Source organism: Bufo gargarizans, chromosome 1 (assembly GCF_014858855.1).
Source record: "Bufo gargarizans isolate SCDJY-AF-19 chromosome 1, ASM1485885v1, whole genome shotgun sequence".
Taxonomy (NCBI): Eukaryota; Metazoa; Chordata; class Amphibia; order Anura; family Bufonidae; genus Bufo; species Bufo gargarizans.
The window spans coordinates 85777949-85805021 of record NC_058080.1 but is presented as its reverse complement, the minus strand read 5'-3'; positions in this window follow the sequence as shown (position 1 = coordinate 85805021).

The window sequence follows — 27073 nt, the reverse complement described above, 5'->3', positions numbered from 1 at the left end:
TTAATGAAACCAGCATATACCGTATTTTTCGCTTTATTAGACACACTCCCCCCCCCCCCCCCCAAAAGTGGGTGGAAAATGACAGTGCGTCTTATAAAGCAAATGCTGTCAACTCTGATGGCGCTGATACATCGCTGCCGCTCTGCAATGTATCAGCGGGATGTGAGGAGGGGATGGAGGCTGGCAACACTGGCGGCGGTGCCCGATGCAGTCACTGTCCTGTAATACATCGGGCCCCGCACACAGCAGTTTTCATAAGTAAAGTCATGGTACAGTAATCCTCTTCAAGCAGTGTTTGTACTTTAAACTCAAGCAATCCTCTTACTATAAGGGTGGCAGCGTAACCCCGCGATGCTCACTCATTTACGATTCTCCCTATTCATTCATGAAGGCAGAGAGGGAGCGTGAATGGCTGAGGATAGGGCTCTGAACAATACCCTGGCTGTCTACGGGTGCGCGGACCCCTCCCCTCTTTCTGCAGACCCCTGACCGTTGCCTTGATGGCATGTGTGGTAAGGAAGGAACCCCCCATCTGGCCTGGCGATCATGCGGTGATGCTGAAGCCCTGCTAAATATAGCTTGATGGTGTTATGCGATAATGACAGACGGGTGTGGCAAAATGCGATAAACGCCATGACATATGAGGTTTCCTCCAGTTAACCCCTTGGAAACTCTCGAGAAAACTTGCTGAATGCTGCGAACCCGGCCCGATAATTCCTGGCTGTGTTGCGAGATAATGAACCCTCGACCAGTCTCTCTGCCTGGACCACCAAAGATGCTAATCCAGGATGAACGAGCTGAGCGGAGGGACCTGAGCGCCAGCACGATCTGCTTCGGGCATTTCCTGGAAAAAAGCAGAAAAACAGAAACGGGACAGGGCGTCAGCGGCTGTGTTGGATTCCTCCAGAATGTGGGCACACCGAACATTAAAGTTGTGAGTGAGGGATAGCCACACTAGTTTTCGTAGCAGGGCCATTGCCCTATGTGATGTGGACCTGCCGGAATTGATGATAGCGACCAGGGACTGGCTATCCGTGACAAAAAGGGCTGGCAAGTTGGACCAGGATCTGCCCCAGACCAAGGCAGCAGCCATGATGGGATACAGTTCCAGGAGGGAAGAAGAACTAATAGCCGCAGGATCCGCCCGGATTTATGGAGACCACCCAACCGCCAGCCAGTGGGACCTAAAGATTGCAGCAAAACCGATGGAACCGGCGGCGCCCGAAAAGATAATCGGGGAAGCCGAGTCCCAGCGGGGAACGAAGAGGGAAATGCCATTCCAATCTGAAAGGAAAGTGTTCCACATGGCAAGATGGCGTGGCAGTCCAGGTGGACCACGGAATTCTGGTCATGAGCTGTGGAGAGAAGATGCAACAGGCTGGCCAAAAAAAGACTGACCCTGGGGCATAATCTTCGTGGCGTGATTCAGCAGACCCAGCAAGGACTGTAGCTCCGCCTTGGTCAGGAACAGAGTGCTGACCGCCCTGGAGATGGCAGAGCGGATCTTGGCCAACTTCTCTGGAGGCAGACTAGCCTCCATTTTAACGGAATCTAACGTGATGCCCAGGAAGGTCAACCTGGTGGCTGGGCCCTCGGTCTTGGCGGTGGCCATATGAACCTGGAGGTGGGAGAAGATTTCCAAAAGAGTGTCGGGAATTGAGGGAACCAGGTGGGGGTGTTCAATAAGCAAAAAGTCATCCAGGTAATGAATTACCATGGGAAGACCGCCGTGATGCACCAGGATCCAATGGAGAGCCCTGGCAAACTGGTTGAACAGCCAGGGGCTGCTCTTGAACCCGAAGGTTAGGCGATTAGCAAAATAGAACCTGTTCGACCACTTGATACCATAGTACCTCCAAAGATGCGGGTGGACTGGCAGAAGCTTAAAGGGGTCAGCTATGTCCCTCAGCCAAGACCAGACCCCGGACTGGAGGATGAGCTGAATTGCCTTCTCTACTGACGAGTATTACATAGAATACTCCTCAGACGGAATGAGAGAATTCAGGCTTGGGGTGGATGACATATGAGGCGCTGACAGGTCATAGATGAGGCGTTTTTTATTGGAAAATTGTTTAACAACCAGCCCAATAGGGTTGATCCGCCAGGACTGAAACGGAATGTGGAGGAAAGGACCAATAATGAAACCCTTCTTGACTTCGGACCGAAGGAGGGTATCCACGGCCTCAGGGTCACCTTCCCAGGACCAATGAGACAGGGTGATGAGCCCTGTGTGGAAGCCCTCCCAGAACCCGGTCAAGAGGAAAGCCACAAAATGACGGTCTGGGTGATCCTGCAGAAGAACAGCCAGAAGGTCTACATCAATGTCGGCTAGTCAGGAGCTCTTAGAAGATTTCCTGGTACAGGCTGAACGCAGGACGAGCCCGAAAGCACGGCGAGCAGATATGAAGAGCTCGACAGGCGTTAAAGGCACAACCTCCCGCGTTGAAGTTGTTGCAGACCTGGCTGCTACCTAAATAGACAATTGGTCTCACTAGCTTGTCTGAAGTTGCCGAGCTCTTGGCGGCCCCTGATATACTAGGAGCAGCTCCTGGCTGGCAAGGATGAGCCTGATCGGGACACCAGTCAGTGGAATGGAAGATAGACTGACAATAGGCACAGGAGGGAGCTCTGAAACAGGCAAAATGACAGCAGAACAGCTCCATGTCGAGATCGGCCCAATTAGTTATGAACCGAAACTGTGACAGGGCTGCAGCAGCCTTGGTGGAAAAAGACCTGTGGTAATCGTAGAACGTTGAGCCACCGTACTTGTGGCCCAGGTCTGAAACCCGATACAGGTAGGTATCAAGCTCCTCCCTCCTGGCAGGATGGGCCAAACAGACAATGCCCCGATATAGGCTAAACGCCAGGACAATGGACAGTTTGCGATTTAGTCTGGCATCTTTGGCTTTCAAGACCACCGAGACCTCCCCGCAATTAATGATCCGATTTTCCGAGATGTCCTGGGAGGCAATGAGGATGGAGGCTAAATTCACATCCTTCCCAGCCAGGATGTCCCTTTTAATATGCTCGGGGATGAAGTGAGATGGGGAAATTTTAGGACCAGGAGCTGGCCTACCTGCTACATCCAGAGGCAGGGAGGGTACCACCACCGGCGAGGGTGGCGCTGCACAAGGACTCGCCTCGAGAGCTGCAACCCTGGCCTGAATGTCAGATATAGAACAGGCCAGCCCGCTAATGGAGGACTGAATCTGGGACAGGGCTTGCTGGATGGAAGGCGAGCTAGACTGATCCTCTGCTGAACTTGGAGCCGTCATTAATAAGCGGTATAATTCCGCCTTGCGGGCCTATGCTGGATGACGGATCCCCCTACGGTTGAGCTCGGTGATCAACCTAGGCACAGTCCAGTTTCTCAGGGAAGCACTGCCGGAGTGACCAGAAGCCGATGTTCCAGGAAGGGAACTATTGTCTTCCATCTCTGACAGGTGAGACATCCTTGACCTGCGGAAAAGCCAATGAGAGGGGGAACGAAGCTGAATGAGAGAGCGAAAGAAATTAGACAAATTAAGATACTTACCCGATGAAGCCTAAGACCGAAGAACTGCAGATCCGATTCTGCTTGCTGACCGGCAAGCTAGAGAAAAAACTCAGACCTTCAGAGGAGGGGAAAAAGGAACACCGCCCTCAGCAGGACCGAGCTGAACCTGAACTTACCTTAGAGAAAATTTAAACCTCGACCGAACGCAAGATGAAAAACGGACCGAACCCATGATCTGAAGATAACACACATGAGGACCAGTTAATCGACAGCTGGGAAGAAAACGGGAGGTGATCTCCCAGAAGCAGCAGTGACAGGTGAAGGGAAAGAAGAACGAACCGACTGGAAAATAAGAAGCATAGACAACCTGGACCCGTGACCCGCAGATTGACGGGGCGGCCGAGGAAGCAGAAAACAGACCTGGGCGATCCAGGAGGAAAGATGACCCTAGGCGAACTAGGGAAACCGGACCTGGGCGATCCAGGAGGAAAGCAGAACCCTAGGCGAACTAGGGAAACAGAACCTGGGCGATCCAGGAAGAAATAAGAACCCTAGGCGAACTAGGCAAACAGAACCTGGGCGATCCAGTAGAAAAGAAGACCCCTAGGTGACCCTGGGCGATCCAGGAGATGAAGACGTGAACCGGGCGAACCAGGAAGAGACGGCCCTGGGTGATTCAACCTAGAACAGGACGACCCCCGTGAAAGAGAGTGAACCCGGGCGAACCGGGAAGGCCAAGCCAATGATAAGTAATGGAGACGGGACGCTGTGAGCCGGCAGAACTCGGGAGAACCAGGAACCGTGGTGTGGAGAGGACAGAAGACCTGAAGAGAGCTGACACGGGAAGAAACTAGAATAGAGGCCTGGATGATCCTGACAATACCGGGATGTGGAATTTAAAAACCAGGAGGCGGAAATACCCCAGGTGACGTGAGGTGACAAGAGGAACAGGTGACAAGAGGAACACAACAACAAAAAACTGTACATACCGGGGTATCCTGTGGGAATGGTGGAGCCGGAGTGGCGACCAGAACATATCGGGGGAGGGCGTCGGAGTAGTGGAGAGCCGGAGCGGTGGAGGCTGGAGCAGTGACCAGTACGTACCAGGTGAGGGCGCTGGAGCGGTGGACAGCCGGAGAGGTGACTAGAACGTACCGGGTGAGGGCGCTGGAGCAGTGGACAGCCGGAGTGGTGACCAGAACGTATCGGGTGAAGGCGCTGGAGCGTTGGAGGCCGGAGCGGTGACCAGAACGAGTCGGGGAGAGCGCCGGTGCAATGGTGAGCTGAATGCTGAACTTGTCAGGAGGAAGCAGAAGGGGCAGACCCGGAAGTGATGTAGCTGCTGAGCGTGACCGGACAAGACGGCACGCCGCAGAAACGCCAGGCTGCAGTGAGGAGTGAGTGGGGCTAAATACTGCATGCCCCTCCCACAACTACAGGCTGAGGCTTCAGCCTTAACTATTTGTTTCTGTGATGTAGTGAAATATAATTACACGCACTTCATACGTTTCAAAGACTTTTATCGACAATTACATGACATTTATGCAAAGAGTCAGTATTTGCAGTGTTGGCCCTTCCTTTTCAGGACCTCTGTGTCATGGAACCATGAACCAGACGTACAACAAGAGATAAGTGGAAATAAGAAGGCTTTATTGAAAATCAAGCTGTAAGCAAAAGTCCAAACGGATGGCTAAACCGAAGCAGGGTCTTGCGTAGACAGAGGTCAGGAACCAGAAGGGTAGTCAGACGAAGCCTGGATCAGGAACCAGCAGGGTAGTCAGACGAAGCCAGGATCAGGAACCAACGGGGTAGTCAGACGAGGCCAGGATCAGGAACCATAAGCAGCAGCAGTCTTAGAAGCATGTGAACACAGGAGGACCAAGCAAGGAACTGAAGCCACAGACCTCCTATATATATGAGCTAGGCATCCAGCTCCTCCCAGTGGGAAGGAGAAGCCGCAGGGTGGGAGGCTACAAGAAACCCAGAAACCAAGATGGCCGCCAGCACATGTCAAACGAAGGAGAACAGTAGGAAGGTAAGACCATGACAGTACCTCCCCCTCAAGGGCCCCTCCTCCGCGGAGTAAGGAACGGTTTCTGAGGGAAGCGTGCGTGGAAGGCTCGGAGCAAAGCAGGAGCATGGATATCTGCGGAGGGAACCCAGGAACGCTCCTCTGGACCATAACCACGCCAATGGACCAAAAACTGCAACCGACCGCGGACCAGGCGTGAGTCCAGGATATTGCTCACCTCATATTCCTCACGATTGCCCACTTGGACCGGACGGGGCCGAGGAACCGAGGAAGTGAAACGATTACACACCAATGGCTTCAACAGGGAGACATGAAACACGTTGGAGATCCGCATGCCAGGAGGAAGCGCAAGGGCATAGGCTACCGGGTTTACCCTGCGAAGCACTCGGAAGGGACCAACAAAGCGAGGCGCCAGCTTGGGAGTGGGCACTCGAAGGTTGAGGTTGCGGGTGGACAACCATACACGGTCTCCGACCTGGTAGGAAGGAGCGGGCGCTCGTCTGCGATCAGCCTGGAGTCTCTGGCGCTGCGCAGAGACCTCAAGGGACCTCTGGATCTGTACCCAAGAAGCACGTAGGACGGAAAGGTGATCCTCCACAGCCGGAATATCCTGGGGAGAGAATACCTCCGGTAACACGGCAGGTTGGAACCCATAATTGGCCATGAAGGGAGACGTCCCAGAGGAAGAGTTCACCGCCGTGTTCCTGGCAAACTCAGCCCAAGGCAGGAGGTCAACCCAATTGTCTTGGTGATCGGAGACATAGCAACGAAGGAATTGCTCCAAGGCCTGATTGGATCGTTCTGCGGCTCCATTGGACTGAGGGTGGTAGGCCGAGGAGAAAGAGAGATGAATCCCCAACTGGGAGCAAAAGGCGCGCCAGAACCTGGACACAAACTGACTCCCCCGATCCGACACAATCTCCTTGGGCAAACCGTGCAACCGGAAGACCTCCCTGGCGAAAATCGTGGCCAACTCTTGTGCAGAGGGTAACTTCTTGAGAGGAACACAGTGGCACATTTTGGAAAACCGATCCACAATCATGAGAATGACCGTATGGGCTCGGGATGCAGGGAGGTCCACAATGAAATCCATCCCCAGGTGTGACCATGGGCGCTCCCCGGTGGCTATGGGTTGCAAAAGGCCCAACGGAAGGTGCCGAGGGGACTTACTCTGGGCACAAACGGAGCATGCCGCTACATATGCGGCGATGTCGGAACGTAGAGAAGGCCACCAGAACAGACGTGAAACAGCCCAGGACAGCTGATTCTTTCCAGGATGCCCCGCGGCCTTGGAGTTATGGTAGGTTCGCAACAACCGAGTGCGCAACTCCTCAGGCACAAAACACCTGCCGTTGGGTCTCCCAGAGGGAGCACCAGATTGAGCCGCCAAAATCTGCTCACCCAGGGGAGAGGTCAGGCTGGTGCGAATGGCGGCCAGGATCTGATTCGGAGGTATGACCGAAGTAGGAAACGACTCCTCCCCGGACAGCTCGGAGTACTGCCGTGATAAGGCATCCGCTCTGATGTTCTTGGAACCGGGTAGGTAGGAGACCACGTAATGAAAACGTGACAAGAACAGAGCCCATCTGGCCTGACGTGGTGTCAATCTCTTGGCCTCAGAAAGGTAGGTCAGATTCTTGTGGTCCGTCAGGATGAGAACCGGAACCACCGAACCCTCGAGCCAGTGCCTCCATTCTTTAAGGGCCTGCACGATGGCCAATAACTCCCTGTCACCAATCTGATAGTTGCACTCCGCGGAAGACAGTTTCCGGGAGTAAAACCCACAAGGAAGCAGAGGACCCTCTGGTGTTCTACGCTGAGACAGAAGGGCGCCTACTCCCGTCTCAGACGCGTCCACCTCGAGGACAAAGGGCAACCCAGGGTTGGGATGCGACAGAATCGGAGCCGACACAAAGGCGGACTTTAGAGCCTCAAAAGCTCGGATGGCCTCGAGCGGCCAGATCTGGAAATTACTGCCCTTCCTGGTCAGATCCGTGAGAGGCTTGGCTAGCATAGAAAAGTCCCTGATGAACTTCCGATAATAATTGGCGAAGCCCAAAAAGCGCTGCAGGGCACGGAGACCACTGGGCTGGGGCCACTGTAAGACAGCCGAAACCTTCTCAGGATCCATGGAGAACCCCTCAGCGGAAATGATGTAACCTAAGAAGGTTACCTGGGATCGGTGAAATTCGCATTTCTCAAGCTTACCGAACAGCCTGTTCTCTCGTAACCGTTGCAACACTCGTCTGACATCCATAATGTGGGCCTCCATGCATTTAGAATATACCAAGATGTCATCCAAATAGACCACCACACACTGCTGCAACAGGTCACAGAAAACATAGTTGATGAATTCCTGGAAGACTGCGGGCGCATTGCACAACCCAAAGGGCATAACCAAGGATTCATAATGACCGGTCCTGGTGTTAAACGCGGTCTTCCACTCATCGCCCGCCTTGATCCTTACCAGGTTATATGCCGCCCTCAGGTCGAGTTTGGTAAAGACCGTGGCCCCTTTGAGGCGATCGAACAGCTCGGAAATCAAGGGTATCGGGTAAGCGTTCTTGATCGTGATGCGATTGAGACCCCTGTAATCGATGCAAGGCCTCAACTCACCGCCCTTCTTTTTCACAAAGAAAAATCCAGCCCCTGCCGGGGACGAGGATTTGCGAATGTGTCCGCGTGAAAGCGCCTCCCTCACGTACTCCTCCATGGCCTCATTCTCCGCTACCGACAGTGGATAGACTTTGCCACGAGGCGGAACGGCACCAGATTGTAACTCTATGGCACAATCGTATGGGCGGTGCGGAGGTAGGGCAACCGCGCGCACCTTATCGAATACATCCCGGTACTCTTCGTATTCAGGAGGCAACAGAGAGTCCGAGGAAGTACACAGAAACTTGACAGGCCCATGGATGCAACTAGCCCCACACTGCGGTGACCACGAGAGGATCTCGGCCGATCTCCAATCGAAAGTCGGATTATGCTTCTGGAGCCAGGGGTACCCCAAGACCACCGAGTAGTGTGGAGACGAAATAACCTGGAGACAGACCGACTCTCTGTGAACGGCACCAATGGCTATCCCCACTGGAAGGGTCTCATGAGTCACGTGTGGCGGCAGAAGGGGTCTGCCGTCTATCGCCTCAAGAGCCAGTGGGGAACCTCGAGGCTGCAGAGGAATGGAATTGGCGGCAGCGAACACACTATCAATGAACAAACCACCAGCACCAGAGTCCACCAACGCCTGGGTCGTCACCGAGCCCCCGACCCAGGAGAGGACAACAGTGATCAGTGGTTTGTCAACACGGGAAACCGGGGACGAGGAGACTCCACCCAAGATCTGCCCCCGACAGGATCTCAGGTGCGAGCGTTTCCCGGACGGTTCGGACATGCCAACCGAAAATGCCCACCGAGACCACAGTACATGCATCGGCCCTCGCGTCTCCGGAGTACCCTCTCCCCCTCGGACAGGCGGGCAAACCCCAGCTGCATGGGTTCACCCCCAGACAAGTCATCCCCAGGAGGCGTGGGAGGAGAGGGAGGCACGGGTGGGACAGCAAACGTAGGCGCCAATCTGTTAGAAGACCTCCGCAGGCTCTCCTTAAAGGAAGGTCTCTCCCTGAGTCTGGTGTCAATCAAAATCAGGAAAGAAATAAGAGACTCGAGCTCCACTGGTAGGTCCTTAGCTGCAACCTCATCCTTCAAGGCATCCGAAAGACCATGAGAGAAAGCAGCGACCAGAGCCTCATTATTCCAGCCCACCTCTGCTGCCAGGGTACGAAACTCAATGGCGTATTCAGCTACGGATCGTGAACCCTGTCTGATGGACATAAGGAGCTTCGCAGCAGAGGCAGCACGAGCCGGCACATCGAATACCTTCCGAAGAGAAGCAACAAAACCGGAAAACTCGGCAACCACCGGATTGTTGTTCTCCCATAAAGGGCTGGCCCAGGCCAAGGCCTTGTCCGAGAGCAGCGAGATCAAGAAGCCCACCTTTGATCTCTCAGTAGGAAAGGCATGTGGCAGCAACTCGAAATAAATGCCCACCTGGTTAAGGAAACCTCGGCACTGAGTTGGCTCTCCCCCAAAGCGCTGTGGAAGGGGGGCAGAACCGGTCATACCCCGAGACACCGCAGGCGCAGCAACAGGTGTCGGGGTAGACTCTGGCGCAACAACCGGAGCGGCAGTAGGAGCGGGCCCAGGAGCGACAACCGACCCATCGGCAACGGAAGCGAAATGAGCCGTGCGTTCAAGCAGGGTTTGCAACGCCACAGCGAACCGACCCAACAGGTGATCCTGCTGATCAAGTCTGGCAACCAGCGTAGGTAGCGAGGATGGCCCTGTACCGTCAGAATTCATGGCTTGGTTCCTAATGTCATGGAACCATGAACCAGACGTACAACAAGAGATAAGTGGAAATAAGAAGGCTTTATTGAAAATCAAGCTGTAAGCAAAAGTCCAAACGGATGGCTAAACCGAAGCAGGGTCTTGCGTAGACAGAGGTCAGGAACCAGAAGGGTAGTCAGACGAAGCCTGGATCAGGAACCAGCAGGGTAGTCAGACGAAGCCAGGATCAGGAACCAACGGGGTAGTCAGACGAGGCCAGGATCAGGAACCAGAAGCAGCAGCAGTCTTAGAAGCATGTGAACACAGGAGGACCAAGCAAGGAACTGAAGCCACAGACCTCCTATATATATGAGCTAGGCATCCAGCTCCTCCCAGTGGGAAGGAGAAGCCGCAGGGTGGGAGGCTACAAGAAACCCAGAAACCAAGATGGCCGCCAGCACATGTCAAACGAAGGAGAACAGTAAGAAGGTAAGACCATGACACTCTGCAATTCGACTGGACATGCTCTTAATAAACTTCTGGGCCAATTCCTGACTGATAGCAACCCATTCTTTCATAATCACTTCTTGGAGTTTGTCAGAATTAGTGGGTTTTTGTTTGTCCACCCATCTCTTGAGGATTGACCACAAGTTCTCAATGGGATTAAGATCTGGGGAGTTTCCAGGCCATGGACCCAAAATGTCAACGTTTTGGTCCCCGAGCCACTTAGTTATCACTTTTGCCTTATGGCACGGTGCTCCATCGTGCTGGAAAATGCATTGTTCTTCACCAAACTGTTGTTGGATTGTTGGAAGAAGTTGCTGTTGGAGGGTGTTTTGGTACCATTCTTTATTCATGGCTGTGTTTTCAGGATGCTTTACTGTTGGCATGACACTAGACTGATGGTAGCGCTCACCTTTTCTTCTCCAGACAAGCCTTTTTCCTGATGCCCCAAACAATCGGAAAGAGGCTTCATCGGAGAATATGACTTTGCCCCAGTCCTCAGCAGTCCATTCACCATATTTTCTGCAGAAGATCAATCTGTCCCTGATGTTATTTTGAGAGAAGTGGCTTCTTTGCTGCCCTTCTTGACACCAAGCCATCTTCCAAAAGTATTCGCCTCACTGTGCGTGCAGATGCGCTCACACCTGCCTGTTGCCATTCCTGAGCAAGCTCTGCACTGGTGCCACTCCGATCCCGCAGCTGAATCCTCTTTAGGAGACGATCCTGGCGCTTGCTGGACTTTCTGGGACACCCTGAAGCCTTCTTAACAAGAATTGAACCTCTTTCCTTGAAGTTCTTGATGATCCTATAAATTGTTGATTGAGGTACAATCTTATTAGCCACAATATCCTTGCCTGTGAAGCCATTTTTATGCAATGCAATGATGGCTGCACGCGTTTCTTTGCAGGTCACCATGGTTAACAATAGAAGAACAATGATTTCAAGCATCACCCTCCTTTTAACAGGTCAAGTCAGCCATTTTAACCCAATCAGCCTGACATAATGATCTCCAGCCTTGTGCTCGTCAACATTCTCACCTGAGTTAACAAGACGACTACTGAAATGATCTCAGCAGGTCCTTTAATGACAGCAATAAAATGCAGTGGAAAGGTTTTTTTTTGGTATTAAAGAGGACCTTTCACTACTGTACAAACTAAAAACGAACTAGATCAGTGGGCAGAGCGGCGCCCAGGGGTCCCCCTGCACTTACTAGTATGCCTGGGCGCCGCTCCGCTCGCCAGGCTATGAGCTGTGCGCTGCGATTGGCCAGCAGTGCAGCAAGGGACACGCCTCCTACAAAAAATCAGTCAGAGGGAGCGCAGACACCGGAGCCTATACCGGGCGAACGGAGTGGCGCCCAAGCATACTAGTAAGTGCAGGGGGACCCCTGGGCGCCGCTCTGCCCACTGATCTAGTTAGTTTTTAGTTTGTACAGTAGTGAAAGGTCCTCTTTAAGTAAAAACTTTTGGCCACGACTGTACTGTAGGTGATCAATCTACCAGTACACTGGGTAGTGCACCAAATTATCTGTGAGTGATAACAAATTTAGACCTCAATCCAATTCCCTTTATTTTTATCTCCACACAATGCTATTTTTTTTATATATCAGGCATCAATAATCTGTTTCCATTTGTTTCTATCTTTTCACCCTTTTCAATTTTTGGTGGTTTTTTTCAAATTTAATTAAGCCAGCATATAGGTGATTACTACACCAATACACAGGGTAGCACGCCAAATATTCTGTGAGTGATAAGAAATTTTGACCTCAATCCAATTCCCTTTATTTTTATCTCCACACAGTGCTAATTTTTTGTGAGGCCCAAAAATGTCAGAGCTATGGAAGGGTTTCAAAAGAAATAACCAGTACCAAAAGAGGAGTAGGAGTAGTAGGCCACAGTTGTCCCTGTTGCCTTCGGAAAGGCACTACATTATCATTAAGGAGAAAGAGGATGAGATTGTGGATTGGATGACTCCTACTCTCTGTCGTAACAGGATGATGTGGAGGTGACTTTAGTGTCTGACATCATGCCATGGAGCCCAGGGCCACAGCGTTCTTCCTGCTTCTCCTTGGAGCCCCAGCAAAGGCTTTTAGTTGAGTCCACTCAGTCTTCATTGCCCCTTCCTTGTGGGGCGCCTTTCTTTTCCTAAGAAGTGACAAGAAAACCCTACCATGCCCTTTGGCAGATAGTTAAGAGAGTCTACCTTTTGATGACTTGTGTGAGAGCAGTGAGCATTTGTACATTACTTAAGAGGAGGATGAAGAGGAGGTTGCAGACCCCAGGCATAGCCATTCTAGATGAGCGAATCGAAACTGACAAAATGGAATTCATTACGAATTTCAGGAAAAATTTGATTTGCACTGAATGCTAATTTCCTAGCGCCTCGTAGTAACGAATCACATTTTTCCTAAAATGGCTGCTGCACATGTATGGACATGGATAAAGGAAGTCTGGGAAGGTGGGATCAGCCATACTGACATGCATGCAGCCAATCAGCAGCCAGCCAATCCTGTGACGTCACAGCCATATAAATACGGCAGCCATCTTAGATTCTGCCATTCACCAACATACTTAATGCAGGGAGAGATGTGTCTGCAGGCGCTAGGGACAGTGATAGAAAAATTGTCATTGTGCTAAAAAAAACTATTTACAAGTGCAGGGAAAGATTATTCAAGGTGTAGGGAAAGGATAGGGAGGAATCATTCCACTGCATTTCCATTGAACAGGGTTCAGTTGGGGAGGTGACAGCCTGGTTAATAGAAACAATCAGATTACACTTTGCTGCACTGACTGGAGATACAAATTGCCATTATACAGCTCTGTAATTCCAGCTAAACGTTCTTATTAGGCTGCAAGTACTGTTTGATACAGGCATTAACAGGAGTTCATTACAAGGAAATATTTCTATGTTTTATTTGTCCTTGTGTGATGCATTTATATGTTCTAAAGCATTTTTTGGCTTGTATTAGTGAAAAAAGGGCTTATTAGCCATTGTGTGGTGAAGTGAAAAAAAAAATATATATATATATTTGCTGCTCAGCAGTGCAGTGAGATATTTTACAGCCCACTTTGCTGTGTATTAGTAGCGAAATGCAAATATATTCGCTGTTCATAGTTGTACTTATCTGATGAAAATCCTTTTGTGTAAAAATATTTTCAAAAATTCGCCTAAATGACGTTCAGCGGAGCAGTGAGATATTTTACAGCCCACTTTGCCGTGTATTAGTGCCAAAATACAAATATATTCGCCGTTCATAGTTGTACCTATCTGTTGAAAAGCCTTTTGTGTAAGAATAGAAAAAAACTTGGGCCTAATGGTCATTCAGCGGTGCAGTGAGATATTTTACAGCCCACTTTGCCGTGTATTACTCCCAAAACACAAATATATATACCTTTCATTGTTGCACTTATCTGTAGAAAAGCCTTTTGTGTAAAAATAGAATAAAACTTGGGCCTTATTGCCGTTCAGCGGTGCAGTGAGATATTTTAAAGCCCAGTTTGCTGTGTAATAGTGGAGAAATACTAATATATTCTCCGTTCATATTTGTACTTATCTGTTGAAAAGCCTTTTGTGTAAAAATTGAGAAAAATTAGGGCCTAATTGCCATTTAGCAGTCAAGTGAGATATTTTACAGACCAGTTTGCTATGTATTAGTGGAGAAATACAAATATATTCTCCGTTCATAGTTGTACAGATCTGTTGAAAAGCCTTTTATGTAAAAATAGAAAAAACTTGGGACTAATTGACGTGTGACATTCAGTGGTGCAGTGAGATATTTTGTAGCCCACTTTGCCATGTATTAGTGGAGAAATACAAATATATTCTCCGTTCATAGTTGTACAGATCTGATGAAAAGCCTTTTATGTAAAAATAGAAAAAACTTGGGACTAATTGACGTGTGACATTCAGTGGTGCAGTGAGATATTTTGCAGCCCACTTTGCCATGTATTAGTGGCGAAATACAAATATAATTGCCGTTCATAGTTGTAGTTATCTGTTGAAAAGTCTTTTATGTAAAGATAGAAAAAAAAATAGGGCCTAACTTACGTTCAGCGGTTCGAGCAAGATATTTTACTGTACAGCTCAATTTGCTGTGTATTAGTGGTGAAATACAAATATATTCGCCGTTCATAGTTGTACTTATCTGCTGAAAAGCCTTTTGTGTAAAAATAGAAAATAATTAGGGCCTAATTGCTATTTAGCAGTCAAGTGAGATATTTTACAGCCCAGTTTGCCGTGTATTAGTGGAGAAATACAAAAAAATTATCTGTTCATAGTTGTACTTATCTGTTTAAAAGCTATTTGTGAAAAAATATAAAAAAAACTTGGGACTAATTACGTCCAGTGGTGCAATGAGCTATTCTGCAGCATGCTTTGCAGTGTATTAGTGGCAAAATACAAATATATTCACCGTTCATAGCTGTAGTTTTTTGTTGAAAAGCATTTTGTGCGAAAATATAAAAAACTTGGGCTAATTGACGTTCATTGGTGCAGTGAGATATTTTACAGCCCACTTTGCCGTGCATTAGTGGCGAAATACAAATATATTTGCTTTCATGATTGTAGTTATCTGTTGAAAAGACTTTTGTGTAAAAATAGACAAAATATTAGGGCCTAACTGACGTTCAGCGGTGCAGTGAGATATTTTACAGCCCACTTTGCTGTGTATTACTGAAGAAATATAAATATTTTCGTTGTTCATAGTTGTACTTATCTGTTGAAAAGTAGAGATGGCCTTGTGATTCGCCTGTCGTATCATGGTGAACTTTGCTCGTTCGCGATTCGCCGAACATACGAACATATGGCGATGTTCGCATGTGCCATATTCTTTTCACCGAACTTTGACGCATGACACATCCATCAGTTTGGACCGGACAGCTAATTGAGACATTTCAGCACATGGACACACCCTCACCCTATAACAGAATCCAATCTGACAGCCATTTTACATAGTAACATAGTACATAAGGCCGAAAAAAGACATTTGTCCATCCAGTTCGGCCTGTTATCCCGCAAGTTGATCCAGAGGAAGGCAAAGAAACAAAACAAAAAAAACCCTGTGAGGTAGAAGCCAATTTTCTCCACTTTAGGGGACTATAAACTTCCTTCCCGACTCCAATCAGGCCATCAGAATAACTCCCTGGATCAATGACCCCTCTCTAGTAGCTATAGCCTGTAATATTATTAAGCTCCAGAAATACGTCCAGGGCCCTCTTGAATTCCTTTATTGTACTCACCATCACCACCTCCTCAGGCAGAGAGTTCCATATTCTCACTGCTCTTACCGTAAAGAATGCTTTTCTATGTTTGTGTACAAACCTTCTTTCCTCCAGACGCAGAGGATGTCCCCTCGTCACAGTCACAGTCCTGGGGATAAATAGCTGATGGGATAGATCTCTGTACTGACCCCTGATATATTTATACATAGTAATTAGATCTCCCCTCAGTCGTCTTTTTTCTAAAGTGAATAACCCTAATTTTGATAATCTTTCAGGGTACTGTAGTTGCCCCATTCCAGTTATTACTTTAGATGCCCTCCTCTGGACCTTCTCCAGCTCTGCTATGTCTGCCTTGTTTACAGGAGCCCAGAACTGTACACAGTACTCCATGTGTGGTCTGACTAGCGATTTGTAAAGTGGTAGGACTATGTTCTTATCACGGGAATCTATGCCCCTTCTGATGCAACCCATTATCTTGTTGGCCTTGGCGGCAGCTGCCTGACACTGGTTTTTGCAGCTTAGTTTGCTGTTTATTAAAATTCCTAGATCCTTTTCCATGTCAGTGTTACCGAGTGTTTTACCATTTAGTATGTACGGGTGACTTGCATTTTTCCTTCCCATGTGCATAACTTTACATTTATCAGTGTTAAACCCCATCTGCCACTTATCTGCCCAAGCCTCCAATCTATCCAGATCCCTCTGTAGTAGTATACTGTCCTCATCAGTGTAAATTACTTTACACAGTTTAGTGTCATCTGCGAAAATTGATACTTTACTATGCAAGCCTTCTACAAGATCATTAATAAATATATTGAAGAGAATAGGGCCCAATACTGACCCCTGAGGTACCCCACTAGTGACAGTGACCAAATTTGAGTGTGTACCGTTAATAACCACGCTCTGTTTTCTATCACTGAGCCAGTTACTTACCCACATACAGATGTTTTCTCCCAGTCCGAGCATTCTCATTTTATATACTAACCTTTTATGTGGTACAGTGTCAAATGCTTTTGAGAAGTCCAGATATACGACATCCATTGATTCGCCGCTGTCAAGTCTAGAACTTACCTCCTCATAGAAACTGATTAAATTAGTCTGACATGACCGATCCCTCACGAAGCCATGCTGATATGGCGTTATTTGCTTATTTCTGTTGAGATGCTCTAATATAGCATCTCTCAGAAAACCTTCAAACAGTTTACCCACAACAGATGTTAAACTTACCGGCCTATAGTTTCCAGGCTCTGTTTTTGGCCCCTTTTTGAATATTGGCACCACATTTGCCATGCGCCAATCCTGTGGGACATTCCCTGTCAGTATAGAGTCTGCAAATATCAGAAATAAGGGTCTCGCTATGACATGACTTAATTCCTTTAGGAAACGGGGGTATATGTCATCCGGTCCTGGCGATTTGTCTATCTTAATCTTTTTAAGTCGCTGATGTACTTCTTCCTGGGTCAGACAGGACACTTTTAATGGGGAATTTATTTTTGCATTCTGCATGTCATCTGACAATTTATTTTCCACAGTTAAAAATTGGAGAAAAAAATATTTAACAGCTTTGCTTTCTCCTCATCGCTCTCAGCGACTTTCCCCCTCATTACTCTTTAAAGGGCCGACACCTTCAGATTTATACTTTTTAACATTTATATAATTGAAGAACATTTTGGGGTTAGTTTTACTCTCTTTGGCAATTAATCTCTCGGTCTCTAGTTTGGCCGCTTTTATTTGTTTTTTACATGTTCTATTTTTTTCCTTATAGTTTTTCAGTGCTTCCGTGCTCCCCTCCTGTTTCAGTGAATGATATGCTTTATTTTTGTCATTTATTGCTTTCGTTACAGTTCTATTTATCCACATTGGTTTATTTTTGTTCCTTAACCTTTTATTACCATACGGTATGTACCTCTCACAATGAGATTTTAGGATGTTTTTAAAGATATCCCATTTTGTGGCTGTATTTTTATTTTTGAGGACTTTGTCCCAGTTAGTTTGGCCTATGGCCTCTCTTAGTTGGCTAAATTTAGCTTTTTTGAAGTTTGGTATTTTGAATGATAATTGGAAGGTTATTACTTTGTGGTCACTATTTCCCAGGTGTCCCCCAACCTGCACGTCTGTTGTTCTGTCCGGCCTATTGGTTAATACTAAGTCCAGTATGGCCGTCCCTCTAGTCGGGTCCTGAACCAGTTGGGAGAGGTAATTGTCTTTGGTTATTGCCAAGAACCTGTTTCCTTTATGAGATATACAAGTTTCAGTTTCCCAGTCTATATCTGGGTAGTTGAAGTCCCCCATAATAACCACCTCATTATGATTTGCCGCCTCTGTGTTTTGCCAGTGTAGGGAGAGGTTGCTTTGTGGAGCAGTTGCAGACTCTTAGGGACACCAAACTCTAGCTAATAGGGCCACAAAAGTACTTTTAAGGACTGGTATAGGTGTGCTATCGATAGGTGTGATATACTGAGAGGTGTGATTATACTTATAATATACTTTCTAACATAGACAGGGCTAGGACAACGTCGGCGCACGCAGAGAAACCTGCCCTGAACATAGTGGCTGAATTGAGCCGGGAGCCACGGGCGCGGGTAAACCAGTGAAAAAAGGGGGCATACCTGAAAGGGAGCTTTGAGAAAAAGGGCGGGAGGGAGGGGAGTGAGGCTCGGGCGCCTGGCTGAGCAGCAGGTAGGGGGATAAATAGCCAGACGCCCCTCCCACAAATGCAGGCTGCCAACAGCCTTACTATTTATGGTCAGGGCTAGGACAACGTCGGCGCACGCAGAGAAACCTGCCCTGAACATAGTGGCTGAATTGTGCCGGGAGCCACGGGCGCGGGTACACCAGTGAAAAAAGGGGGCAAAAAACATCAGTTAGGTACAACACTTTTTGCAAACTACAAAGCCAGTGATCGAAAGGCACGAGATATCTCTACTCGAGGATTTGGTATATACCTAGTGAAGCAGGAGGACCGCCACCGCCCCATGGACCGGATGACATGAGCTGGCACCTGATGCCGAGAAGCAGCGGAGGCTGCCCCTAGCCACATGAGTGGCCCGAAATTACCTTGGGGTCATAGCCTAGACCCTGGGCGAGGGCACGGATGAAAGATATAAACTGAGGGTGCTGAGAGGCTTGCCTGCGTGTGGCAGGAGCGGGCTATCTGGTGATGAACCTTGGATGAGGGCTAGCAGTTGATGCAGCACCTGAACCGGGCACCAATCGTTCAACGTGGGATAGAATTTACCTCGGAAGGGGGTCCCGTCTGGATGGTTTTGGTGGAAGGTAGCAGGGGAGTGTAATGGCCCTGGCCCCATAACAGATGCTGCTTCAGAGGATGGTTATGGCGATTTGGACCCGCCAGAACCTCACCGGGCCGGAGGAATCCATAAAAGGTGAGATACATGGCCGCTTTCAAAATCAGGCTAGTGAAGGGCCCAAAAGTATTACCATCCAATGACGAAGAAAGATCCCTGAACAATTTACCGGACACAGGTTGCCTATGGCTCACGGACCCTTCCCCTCCTTTTGAATACCCCGAAGGGTGGCTTTAGAAAACGAAGACAGAACCTGGGTGATCCAGGAACACTGACAACCTGGGCGATCCAGGAACGCTGACAACCTGAGCGATCCGGGAACGCTGACCACCTGGGCGATCCAGGAACGCTGACCACCTGGGCGATCCAGGAACGCTGACCACCTGGGCGATCCAGGAACGCTGACCACCTGGGCGATCCAGGAACGCTGACCACCTGGGCGATCCAGGAACGCTGACCACCTGGGCGATCCAGGAACGCTGACCACCTGGGCGATTCAGGAACGCTGACCACCTGGGCGATCCAGGAACGCCGACCACCTGGGCGATCCAGGGACGCTGACCACCTGGGCGATCCAGGGACGCTGACCACCTGGGCGATTCAGGGACGCTGACAACCTGGGCGAACCAGGGACGCTGACAACCTGGGCGATCCAGGGACGCTGACCACCTGGGCGATCCAGGGACGCTGACAACCTGGGCGAACCAGGGACGCTGACAACCTGGGCGATCCAGGGACGCTGACCACCTGGGCGATCCAGGGACGCTGACAACCTGGGCGATCCAGGGACACTGACAACCTGGGCGATCCAGGGACACTGACAACCTGGGCGATCCAGAACACTGACAACCTGGGCGATCCAGGGACACTGACAACCTGGGCGATCCAGGGACACTGACAACCTGGGCGATCCAGGGACACTGACAACCTGGGGGATCCAGGGACACTGACAACCTGGGCGATCCAGGGACACTGACAACCTGGGCGATCCAGGGACACTGACAACCTGGGCGATCCAGGAACACTGACAACCTGGGCGATCCAGGGACACTGACAACCTGGGCGATCCAGGGACACTGACAACCTGGGCGATCCAGGGACACTGAAAACCTGGGCGATCCAAGGACACTGACAACCTGGGCGATCCAGGGACACTGACAACCTGGGCGATCCAGGGACACTGACAACCTGGGCGATCCAGGGACACTAACAACCTGGGCGATCCAGGGACACTGACAACCTGGGCGATCCAGGGACACTGACATTTAAATGAAGACAGAACCTGGGCGATCCAGGGACGCCGACCACCTGGGCGACCCAGGGACGCTGACCACCTTGGCGATCCAGGGACCCTGACAACCTGGGCGATCCAGGGACATTGACAACCTGGGCGATCCAGGGACACTGACAACCTGGGCGATCCAGGGACACTGACAACCTGGGTGATCCAGGGACACTGACATTTAAACGAAGACAGAACCTGGGCGATCCAGGGACGCTGGCCACCTGGGCGATCCAGGGACGCTGACCACCTGGGTGATCCAGGGACGCTGACAACCTGGGTGATCCAGGAAAAACTGACAACCTGGGCGATCCAGGAAAAACTGACAACCTGGGCGATCCAGGAACATTGACAACCTGGGCGATCCAGGGACCCTGACAACCTGGGTGATCCAGGAAAAACTGACAACCTGGGCGATCCAGGAAAAACTGACAACCTGGGCGATCCAGGAACATTGACAACCTGGGCGATCCGGGAGGCACTGAGATCCCGGGAGGGCCAGGGGACCCCGGCCATACGTAAAGACCAGGAGACAGAAGCAGATTTGACATTTAAATGAAGACAGAACCTGGGCGATCCAGGGACGCCGACCACCTGGGCGACCCAGGGACGCTGACCACCTTGGCGATCCAGGGACCCTGACAACCTGGGCGATCCAGGGACATTGACAACCTGGGCGATCCAGGGACACTGACAACCTGGGCGATCCAGGGACACTGACAACCTGGGTGATCCAGGGACACTGACATTTAAACGAAGACAGAACCTGGGCGATCCAGGGACGCTGGCCACCTGGGCGATCCAGGGACGCTGACCACCTGGGCGATCCAGGGACGCTGACCACCTGGGCGATCCAGGGAAGCTGACCACCTGGGCGATCCAGGGACGCTGACAACCTGGGCGATCCAGGGACGCTGACCACCTGGGCGATCCAGGGACGCTGACCACCTGGGCGATCCAGGGAAGCTGACCACCTGGGCGATCCAGGGACGCTGACAACCTGGGCGATACAGGGACCCTGACAACCTGGGCGATCCAGGGACACTGACAACCTGAGCGATCCAAGGACACTGACAACCTGGGCGATCCAGGGACGCTGACAACCTGGGCGATCCAGGGACCCTGACAACCTGGGCGATCCAGGGACCCTGACAACCTGGGTGATCCAGGAAAAACTGACAACCTGGGCGATCCAGGAAAAACTGACAACCTGGGCGATCCAGGAAAAACTGACAACCTGGGCGATCCAGGAACATTGACAACCTGGGCGATCCGGGAGGCACTGAGATCCCGGGAGGGCCAGGGGACCCCGGCCATACGTAAAGACCAGGAGACAGAAGCAGATTTGAACCAGAAAACGAAAAACCACTGTTTTCTGAGACCATAAAGTGAAAACACGTAAATCGCTAATTCTGGTATTGTGATGCAAGGCAGATAAACTTAAAATTAAACGTACAGAGCCCCAAATAATTTGGCAGGGGACCCAAAACTGCGCCCCCCCCCCCCCTGAAAGCGGGAGGGCAACCTGCATCCCAAAACCAGAATTAATAGATATGCAAGATAGCATGGTTATATGTGAAAACAACCTATGACACAATTTTTTAACACGATAGGCTCTCATGCTGAGCCGGCATGTGACCGGCAGTTCCCTGACTAGAACGCCGCTCCCCCAACCCTGCCGCCCGCACTCGTGCGAGCGCAACATGCTGGGGGGAGCGGCAATCAAGCGTGCACCAGCAGGGGGCAGGAAACCAGGTCGGGTGCGAGACGCAGCTAGAACGGAGCCAGCTGAGCCTCGATCACCCGGCAGGCTGGCGTGCTGCGATCCGGATGTCGGCGGAGCGTAAGGGCAGGATACCGGAAGCGATTCGGGTCGGAAGAGGAGGAGATCGAAACCGCAAATGGTGCGTGAGGCTCGGGCGCCTGGCTGAGCGGCAGGTAGGGGGATAAATAGCCAGACGCCCCTCCCACAAATGCAGGCTGCCAACAGCCTTACTATTTGTATTGTGCAGCAGTTGTGTGCGGTTCTTCTGCAAGCCTCCCATTTGCAAGACAGGCTTGCTTTTTTTCTTGGGTAGTCTCAGGGAATACCCCCTAAATTTATTTGACCAAATGGCAAATAAGGGGTATTCTTCTGAAGAGGCCTACAGGCTTCTGACCCAGTCGGATGAGGAATGGGAACCCTCATCTGACGAATCCAGCGGGTCAGAATACGAACCTGTAGAAAGCAGTGGCAGTTTGACCCAAAGTTCGGACGATGAGGTTGAGGTCCCTGATACCACCAGGCGTACCCGGCCCCATGTTGCTAGACGACAGGTTGCCGCAGGATCTGTTTAAAGGGCAGCAGAGTGGGGCTGGCGCTGTTGGATTACGAGGTGAGGCATACACCAGCAGCACAGCCCATCCTGGACCTAGTACCAGCACTGCCGTACAACATGGTGAAGTGGCGAGCACCAGAAGGGCAGTTGAAGCTGGTATGGTGGCACATGCAGTAGTTACCCCGTCGCAGCCACCGCACAGACAGGCCCATAGAGCCCCTAGAGTCCCTGAGGTGCTGGCAAACCCTGATTGGCAGCCCCCAACTTCAGCCACACCAGTAGTACCCCCTTTCACCGCTCAGTCTGGAGTTCAGGTTAAGACAGCTCAGATCGGATCGGCACTGTTTTTTTTTTTAGCTGTTCTTGCCTGCGGAGCTGTTGTACTTAGTTGTGGCAGAAAAAAATGTATATGCCACTCAATTTATATCCGCCAACACCTCAACATGGGCCTAACAAAAAAGCATGAATTGCGGTCATATTGGTCCACGAACCCAATTCATCACATGCCCATGTTCTCTGCTGCTATGTCCAGGACACCATTTGAGACAATCCTGCGTTTCCTGCACTTTAGTGACAACAGCACCTCTAGTCCCAGAGGCCACCCAGGTTTTGACCGGCTCCACAAAATTCGGCCCCTCATAGACCACTTTAACACCAAATTTGCAGATTTGTATACCCCTGAGCAAAACATCTGCATGGACGAGTCCCTTATACATTTTACCGGGCGCCTTGGCTTCAAACAATACATCCCAAGCAAGCGCGCCCGGTATGGGGTCAAGTTGTATAAACTCTGTAAAAGGGCCGCAGGCTATACGCACAAATGTTGTGTCTATGAGGGTAAAGATCAGACCCTGGAGCCGGTTGGTTGCCCTGAAACCTGGGGAGCAGTGGGAAGACAGTCTGGGACTTGGTGTGACCCTTATTTGGCAAGGGGTACCATCTTTATGTGGACAATTTTTACACAAGTGTGCAACTCTTCAGGCATTGTCTTGTGACAATAAATAAAAACTTCCATGAACTCACTATGCCCATCACAAAATACCTTAGGGTGTCTTCTTTCCAAAATGGGGTCACATGTGGGGTATTTATACTGCCCTGGCATTTTAGGGGCCCTAAAGCTTGAGAAGAAGTCTGGAATCCAAATGTCTAAAAATGCCCTCCTAAAAGGAATTTGTGCCCCTTTACGCCCCTAGGCTGCAATAAAGTGTCACACATGTGGTATCGCCGTACTCATGAGAAGTTGGGCAATGTGTTTTGGGGTGTCTTTTTACATATACCCATGCTGGGTGAGAGAAATATCTCTCTAAAATGACAACTTTGTATAAAAAAATGGGAAAAGTTGACTTTTAGAGAGATATTTCTCTCACCCAGCATGGGTATATGTAAAAATACACCCCAAAACACGTTGCCCTACTTCTTCTGAGTACGGCGATATCACATGTGTGACACTTTTTTGCAGCTTAGGTGGGCAAAGGGGCACACATTCTAAAGAGCACCTTTCGGATTTCACACAGCATTTTTTACACATGTGGATTTCAAACCACTTCTCATGCATTAGGGCCCCTAAAATGCCAAGGCAGTATAACTACCCCACAAGTGACCCCATTCCACAAGTTAGTGGAATATGAGACTTTGTAAGAAAAAATAAATCATCATTTTCCGCTAACTTGACAAAAAATAAAAACTTCTATGAACTCACTATGCCCATCAGCAAATACCTTATTGTGTCTACTTTCCGAAATGGGGTCATTTGTGGTGTGTTTGTACTGTCTGGGCATTGTAGAATTTCAGGAAACATGACAGGTGCTCAGAAAGTCAGAGCTTCTTCAAAATGCGAAAATTCAAATTTTTTGTACCATAGTTTGTATAACTTTTGCGCAAACCAATAAATATGCACTTATTGCATTTTTTTTAATCAAAGACATGTAGAACAATAAATTTAGAGAAAAATGTATATAGAAATGTAGTTTTATTTGAAAAATTTTACAACTGAAAGTGAAAAATGTCATTTTATTGCAAAAAAAATGGTAAATTTCGATTAATAACAAAAAAAGTAAAAATGTCAGCAGCAATGAAATTCCACCAAATGAGAGCTCTATTAGTGAGAAGAAAAGGAGTTCAAATTCATTTGGGTGGTAAGTTGTATGACCAAGCAATAAACCGTGAAAGTAGTGTAGTGCAGAATTGTAAAAAGTGCTCAGGTCATTAAGGGGGTTTAAGCTAGGGGAGCTTAGGTGGTTAAAGGGTTCTATATACCTGCTTCCACAAAATACTGATTGAGGGATGGAATATACCTGCTTCCACCAAATATTGATTTTGGTTGTTCTATATACCTGTTTCCACAAACTACTGATCAAAAGGTGGGATATGCCTGCTTCTACAAAATATTGATTAAGGGGTTCTATATAACTGCTTCCACAAAATACTGATTGAGGGGTGCGATAAACTTGCTTCCACCAAATATTAAATGAGGCCTGCGATACACCGTTTTCCACAAAATAAAGATTGGGGGGGCGATATTCCTGCTTCCACAAAAAACAGATTGAGGGGTGTTATAAACCTGCTTCCACCAAATATTGATCCACGTGTTCTATATACCTTATTCCAGAAAATATTGATTGAGGGGTGCAATATACCTTCTTCTACAATATACTGATTAAGGGGTTCTATATACCTGCTTCCTGCTTCCAAAAATACTGATTGAGTGGTGCAATATACCTACTTCCATAAAATACTTATTGAGGGGTGCAATATACCTGCTTCCACCAATTATTGCTTGAGGCCTACGATACACTGGCTTCAACAAAATACTGAATGAGGGGAGCAATATACCTGATTTCACCAATTATTAATTCAGGAGTTCTATATACCTGTTTCCACCAAATACTGATTGAGGGGTGCGATATACCTGCTTCTACAAAATACTGATTGACGGGTTCAAGATACCTGCTTCCACAAAATACTGATTAAGCGGTTTGATAAACCTGCTTCTGCAAAATACTGATTAAAGGGTTTAATATGCCTGCTTCCACAAAATAAAGATTGAGGGGAGCAATATACCTGCTTCCACCAATTATTGCTTGAGGCCTACGATACACTGGCTTCAACAAAATACTGATTGAGGGGAGCAATATACCTGATTTCACCAAATATTAATTCAGGAGTTCTATATACCTGTTTCCACCAAATACTGATTGAGGGGTGCGATATACCTGCTTCTACAAAATACTGATTGACGGGTTCAAGATACCTGCTTCCACAAAATACTGATTAAGCAGTTTGATAAACCTGAATCTGCAAAATATTGATTAAAGAGTTTAATATACCTGCTTCCACAAAATAAAGATTGAGGGGTGTGATATACCTGCTTCTACCGAATATTGATTCAGGTGTTCTATATACCTGTTTCCACAAAATACTGATTGAGCGGTGCAATATACCTGCTTCTAAAAAAAACGATTAATGGTTCTATAGGGCAGCTTCCACAAAATACTGATTGAGGGGTGCGATATACCTGCTTCCACAAAATACTGATTAAGGGGTGCGATATGCCTGCTTCCACAAAATACTGATTAAGGGGTTTGATATACCTGGACAAAAAAAATCACAGAAAAAAACAAAGGTAAATACACCCTGCATGGTATGATATATACATTTGCAGTGTCACTGGCCATATTATTGAAGAAAATCACAGAAAAAAGCACTTAGTAAAGTAGATGCAAGCATTATATATGGACAAAGTCCTCACTCGCCTACCAAGCACCAAGGTGGTCTCAGGTCAGACGGGTCCTACGCAAAACCTACATAAGCCATTGCGCTTCTATGTTCAGGAGTGCAGACGCCGCACAAATGGTGTGCTGCTCCTAGTCACCTCCATGGGCATCAAGAAACCAATGGGAGGCGGAGCAAGCACACCTATATGTACCACCTAATCAAGGTGCTCTTTTGGATAGGAAGGCAAAAGTGCAAAGGAATGCTACTCCTAAGATAAAATAGGTTTGCATTTACACTTGAAGGTGCCACATCATCAAGCAAATACTACATAGATAAAAAAATCACAGAAAAAACAAAGGTAAAAACATACTGAATGGTATAATATATAAATTTGTGGATGCAAATGTTTGATATACCTGCTTCCACAAAAGGGTACAATATACCTGCTTCCACAAAATACTGATTAAGGGGTTTAAAATACCTGTTTCTACAATATACAGATTGAAGAACAAGATATACAGTCCTGATCAAAAGTTTAAGACCACTTGAAAAATGGCAAAAAATCTTATTTAGCATGGCTGGATCTTAACAAGGTTCCAAGTAAAGCTTCAACATGCAACAGGAAGAAATGGGAGTGAGACAAAACATTTTTTGAGAATTCAATTTAATGAAAACAATTAATAAACTGAAACAGGCTGTTTTTCAGCTGATCAAAAGTTTAGGACCACACCTCCAAAAAAAAACTAAACCCCTTCAAAACAGAAATCCAGTAATACTCAGTAATGAATAGCTCCGCCGTTATTGTTTATCACTTCCAAAATTTGTTTCGGCATGCTTGATGCAAAAGCATTTCCATGAGGTGAGTGGGAACATTTCT